We start from the raw sequence: 6,579 nt of genomic DNA, 5'->3' as shown, positions 1-6,579 counted from the left end.
GCCCAGAATTGCACGCAGTATTCCAACTGCGGTCTGACCAGTGCCCGATAGAGGGGAAGTATCACCTCCTTGGACCTATTCGTCATGCATCTGCTGATGCACGATAAAGTGCCATTGGCTTTTTTGATGGCTTCGTCACACTGCCGACTCATGTTCATCTTGGAGTCCACTAGGACTCCAAGATCCCTTTCCACTTCCGTGCCACCCAGCAGGTCATTCCCTAGGCTGTAGGTGTGCTGGACATTTTTCCTCCCTAGGTGCAGCACTTTGCATTTCTCCTTGTTGAACTGCATTCTGTTGTTTTCTGCCCACTTGTCCAACCTGTCCAGGTCTGCTTGCAGCTGTTCCCTGCCCTCCGGCGTGTCCACTTCTCCCCACAGCTTTGTGTCATCTGCAAACTTGGACAGAGTACATTTCACTCCCTCGTCCAAGTCACTGATGAAGACATTAAAGAGTATCGGTCCAAGGACCGAGCCCTGCGGGACCCCACTGCCCACATCCTTCCAGGTCGAAACCGACCCATCCACCACGACTCTCTGGGTGCGGCCCTCCAGCCAATTCGCCACCCACCGGACTGTGTAGTCATCCAAGTCACAGCCTCTTAACTTGTTCACCAGTATGGGGTGGGATACCGTATCGAAGGCCTTCCTGAAGTCTAAGTATACGACATCCACCCCTCCTCCTGTGTCCAGGCGTTTCGTAACCTGGTCATAAAAAGAGACTAGATTGGTCAGGCACGATCTGCCTGCCACGAACCCGTGCTGGTTTCCCCTCAGCATAATTTGTCCTGCCGGGCTCTCACAAATGTGAGCCTTGATAATCTTTTCAAAGACTTTGCCAAGGATGGAGGTGAGACTGACTGGCCTATAGTTGCCCGGGTCCTCCTTCCAACCCTTTTTGAAAATGGGGACCACATTGGCCCTTTTCCAGTCCTCCGGGACTTTGCCCGTGTGCCACGAGCGTTCAAATATTCCAGAGAGACTCTGAGTCTTTCTCCCAACAGTTTTCCAGCCCCCAAGTGCAGAAGAACCAGCTCTTAGCTGGTTCTGGGTTTGCTCTGATGCTACCACTGGCTTTACCCAGGGCAGGGAGATCCAACCCCGCTCAGTTCTTGTCCCCAATGTTGCAAGGGGCTGTCATCCCAGGCAGGAAAATGATACCCTGGGTCTGAAAGGCGATAGTCCTGCTGGAGTGCTGTGAGAGCGACACTGCTTAGAGCAACACACAGCCTGGCGGAAACACAACTGACATTCAGAACAGGAGGATGCTAGGGTAGGCCAATATACAAGGTGTGAGAGGGTCATATCCTGTGTGAACAGATGTCAGATGATCACTGTGTTGGCAAGCTTCAGACAGACTTACAGGGGGCTTGGAAAGCCCTTGGGGGGCTGGGCAATATGGAGAGTCCATGTTTCACCCTCTGGGTCTGCATTGGCCTGGGTGGATGAAAGGATAAGGGGTTTCAGGATCCAATAAATGTTTTGCTGGGAGAATAATCCCAGTGTTGGTTCACGCCACCAAATATTTAGGGAACTCAGTTCCTGCTAATCTCTCCACTCCACAGGTGTTAATGACTCTTATCCCTTTTCTTGTGCTCCTCTGTTCCAACTATCCTTTGTTCTGCAATGGTGCTCTGTTAGGTGGTCCTGTTAATGCCTCTCAGAAAGAATGTGCTTATGGTACCTTTGAGGAGCAGTTTTTTTACTGGCAAGAAAGAAGGCAAGGCTGGAGGTGAATCATAGAGAATCATAGAGCCCTAGAGGGCTGGAAGGGACCTCCAGATGTTATAGTCATAGTCATAAAGAAGCAGGGCTGGAAGAGGCTTCCAGAGGTCATAGAGATGTAGCCATAGAGCCACAGAGAAGCAGGGCTAGGCAGGGCCTCCAGGAGTAATAGAGTCATAGAAAAGTGGGGCTATAAGGGACTTCCAGAGGTCATGGAGTCATAGTTATGGAGAAGTGGGGCTGGAAGGGACCTCCAGAGGTCATAGAGTCATAGAGAAGTAGGGCTAGAAAGAATCTCCAAGGATGATAGTCAGTTATAGAGTCATAGACAAGTAGAGTTAGTAGGGACCTCCAGGGGTCATAGAGTTATAGACAAGCAGGGCTGGAAGAGACCACCAGAGGTTATTGAGAAGTAGGGCTGGAAGGGACTTCCAGAAGTCATAGACTCATAGCAATCGAGTCATACAGAAGTAGGGCTAGAAAGGACCTCCAAGTATGATAGAGTTATAGTCATAGATTCTTAGAGAAGTGGGGCTAGAAGGAGCCTCCAGGGGTCATAGAGTCATAAACGTAGAGTCCTAGAGAAGCAGGTCTGGAAGGGACTTCCAGAGGTCATGTCTAGTCCAACCCCTGGCCTGAGGCAGGATCATCCCTGTCCAAACCACCCCAGATACATCCAGCATCTAAACCCTTCCTAAAACTACCATCAACCCTGGCACGACACCAGACATCACACCTGAATCTGCTCCAGGGAAAGCAGGGGGACCACAGCCACCAACGTCCTGCTGCTGTACAAGGTTGTTAATAGGTGCTCCAGAGATCCTAGGCAGACCCCGTGCCCCTGCTACAGAGGCAGGCAACCCCGCCAAGTCAATACCAATCTGACCAAAGGGAATATTCCTTCCTGACCCCAAATTTGGAATCAATTTGACCCTGAGCAGAGGGACAAGACCCTCTAGCCAGGGTCTGAGTCCCAGCAGGAGCAATGGCACAGCCCAGATGAAGTCAGGGGTGGGGCAGGAATCCAAAATTACTCTACTCCCAACTTAGCTGCACCTTGAGATGTCACAGTGGCCAGAAGAGAGGCGACAAGGACACATCTCAGGCAGATCTCCAAGCAACAGATACCGACATCCAGCGCTGGGAGGAACTGGCTGCCAACCGACTCCAATGGTGACACATCCTCAACCAAGGGACAGCCCGTTTCAAGGTACAGCGTCTTGCCCTCGAAGCAGAGAAGAGAGAGAGGAAGAAGGAAAAGGAGAAGAAACTCAACCTACAGTCTAGTCTCCCTTGCGGAAAGACCTGCAACATCTGTGGATGGATCTGGCTCAAGGATCAGACCCTTAAGTCACCTCAAGACCCATCAATGAGCCTCAGTAGAGATCATCTTCCAATGGAGGCATGGTTAACAATGATGTCACACCACAGAGCTGGGTTGGATGTCACATCCCGCAGAGATAGCAACTGGCCTGTGATCCACTATCCCCATGTCCAATGACGAGATGGTCACTTCAGTCTAGGTCAACGTCTAGCAGGCAGAGGTGTGCACTAGTCCCACTGTGCAAGTGACCAACCCAGATGAAGGACGGGTTGGGTCCTTTCAACCAATAGGACAACTGTATACAAATGAGTTGTGGACATATGACGCCTATGGTGGTTGTGATGTCACAATATGATGATGTCACAATGGCACTGCTTAAGTCTACTCCCAGCCCAACCAGCCAATGTTCATGCTGGGCTCTGGGGTTCAGCCCCAGGTTCTGGTGATCAGATCTCAGGGGCGATGCCAAGTTTCCAAACATTTCTGGGGGCTGCTGGTTCTCCTACTGCAGGGTGAGTGCAAAACCCAGTGATTTTGGGCTGAGAAAGGTGATTTGGAGAATGCGAAAGAGAGGAAGGAAAGGGGGAGAAGTGGCTGTGAGTGAGGGAGAGATGAATGGAGAGAGGATGATGGGAAGAGAACATGTGGTGGGAACAGGGGCAGATCCAGTCACACCGCTCTGATTCCTGCTCTGCCCAGACTTTAAAACTAAATTAGGCAGCAGCAGTGGCATTTCTATTCAAGCAGTGCTGATGGAGCCCATTGACTTGCACTATCATTCCCCAATTCCTGCTAATCTCTCTACTCCACAGGTGTTAATGATTCTCATTTCTTTTCTTTTTGCTCCTCTGTTCCAACTATCTTTTGTTCTGCAAAGGTGCTGTCTGTTTGTCACCCTGTTAATGCCTCTCGTAAAGCAGGGGTGAGTCCTGATGGTCCATGTGTGCCCACGGAGGGGGCTTGGGGTCCTCTGATATGGTGAGAAGGGTGACGCCCAGGGCATTGGGAGGTGACATGTGGGGACTTCATACACCCAACAGTGCTTGGAACCTTATGGCACCCTTGAAAGGCTCTCAAGGCAAGCCAAGATGCCACTCCTTAGATTCAGGGCATCCCTTGTTAAATTCAAGGCCCCTTGTTAGACTCAAGGCACCCTTGTTAGATTCAAGACACTCCTTCTTAGATTCAAGAGCCCCCCATTAGACACAAAACACCCCTTGTTAGACTCAAGGCACCCCTTGTTAGACCCAAGGAGCCCCTTGTTAGACTCAAGGCACCGCTCGTTAGACTCAAGGCATCCTCATTAGACACAAGACAGCCCTTGTTAGACTCAAGGAACCCCTTGGTAGATTCAAGGCCTGTCATTAGATTCAATGAAAGGGCCCCTGGTTGAGAGGCACTGGTGTATGGTATTGTGATATACAGGGCAGGGGCAGGGGAAGCGGGGTGGGGGTCGAGCCTGGGCTGGGAATGGGAAAGAAAACCAAAAGGAGCAGTGTCTTTTAAGGTCCAATGAGTCAAGGCTGCCAGAGGTAATGATTGAGGATCCTCCTCCAACCATTGCCAACCTCACTGCAGGGAGAGCTTGGACAGCCACTGGGCTGAGATGACCTAGGCAGAGCTAGGCCTATGCCCAAGGGAGTTGTGCATTCTCCATCACTGGAGGGTTCAAGGAGAGGCTAGGCAGGGATGATCTTGGTGTTTCAGTGCCTGTGCTCTGCTATGGGGATGTCCAGGTTGTGCTGGTTCTCCCCTTCCCCCCTTTCTGCTCCATGTGTCGCGGGGTTTTTAAACCTCCCACTTAGGTGCTGGCTGCAGCCCAGGCTGGGGGTGGGCACTGGGCTGTGCCAATGCTCCTGCTCAGACCAGCCCCTGGCTAGAGGGTCTTGCCCTTCACTCAGGCTCAGACCGATGCCAGATTTGGGGTCAGGAAGAAATTTCCCCCCTGGTCAGACTGGTAGGGACCAGCGGGTTTTGCCTCCCTCAGCAGCAGGAGCATCGCCCCTACCTGGGGTCTCTTGGGCGACTATTAACGACCTGTACTGCAGCAGGATGTTGGCGGCCGCAGTCCCCCTGCTTTCCCTGTGGCAGGGTCAGATGCAATGCCTGCTGTCGTGTCAGGCTTGATGGTAGTCTTACAAAGAGTTTCGGTGCTGGATGTGTCTGGGCTGGTTTGCACAGAGCTGATCCTGCCTCAGGCTCTACAACCTCTGCAAGTCCCTTCCAGCCCTACTTCTTGATGACCACTGGAGGTCCCATCCAGACCCACTTCTCTAGGACTTGCACCAGCCCTTATGGGGGGCACTGACTGAGCTGGGAAGAGTACCCAGGTGTCCTAGAGCCAGGTCCTGCCTTCTGGACCGCACCCTTGTTAGCGCAGGATAGACCCTGCGGGCTGTTCACATGCTGGGAGAACTGCTCTCCGTGTCCGCAGAGCCCCCGAGGCCAGGCCCAGGGACCTGGGTTCTCACAGCCGCTTGCACACAGGTTGGAGGTGCAGTGGTTGCAGCAGCACAGGGCTGGTTTTGTTCGGGTCTCTTCCTCTTGCCCCCCGGCCACGACACAGCTGCAGTCACAGCCAGGGAGTGGCCTTGGCTTCGCGGGTAACAGCTGGGACTTGCTGTACGCTGTCGAGAAGGTCAGGCAAAGCTGTGAAAAGATCGAGGGCACGGCACGCCTGGGCCTGCAGAGAACAGGAAGGCATCAGAGGCGCTGGGGGGAGCTGGGTGGCAGGGATTGGGCCCAGACGGAGGGGGGCACGGGGAGGAGGCTGGTTTTCACATGCCTGCCTGGTGTGTCGTCCCCCAGCCCCGATGGGATCTCAGCTGTGGGAGGCGATGGCCCTGGCTGCAGTTGGCCTTCTGGGAGGTGAGTATCAAATGGTCCTCGATGCCTCAGAGATCTGCAAGCTCCCATGAGTCTCAGCAGGACATGGTCCCTGGGGCCTGAGTGAACTGGGAGCCTGCATCCTATTTCCATTCATGTCCAACGGCTTAAGCTGCATTCGACTGTGGGACCCGGGCTCCCCAATCCCTTGGGGGCCCTTCATGCCTCAAATCACATCCCTCCCTATGAGCAGCCAGGTCCAGGCCTCCAGGGTCCCCTTGAGGCCCGCAGGGCTGCACGGCACCCCGACACCGCACGGTGACCCCGGCGTCCCCTGACAGCGGCCCATGCTCAAGCCCAAGGGGCGAGTCTAACGGCCGGGCCCTGTCCAGGATGGCGATGCTGCCTCGTTCCTACAGCTGCCCGCACGGGGAGCAGGTCGCTGCGGGGCTGTGGATACAGGACCCCAACCCCACCGTGTGTGGCGCGGACGAGACGCGGAGCAGCGCCGGTCCCGCTCCCTGGCCGCAGCCCCACAACCGGGGCTGGTCCCGTGTTAGGAGCTGGACCCTCGAGCCGGAGGCGGGACGGCCGCTCACTTGGGGCTGCGATGTGCGGTGTGAAGGGTGTGAAGCCCCCACGGGGCTGGGAAGCAGTTGCAGGCAGCTGGCGTGCGGCTCAAGGCGGCGGGAAAAGGCCGGGCCG

Source organism: Alligator sinensis, unplaced genomic scaffold, assembly GCF_000455745.1.
Source record: "Alligator sinensis unplaced genomic scaffold, ASM45574v1 scaffold113_1, whole genome shotgun sequence".
In the NCBI taxonomy this organism is placed as follows: Eukaryota; Metazoa; Chordata; order Crocodylia; family Alligatoridae; genus Alligator; species Alligator sinensis.
Note: the sequence above shows the minus strand (reverse complement) of the source record.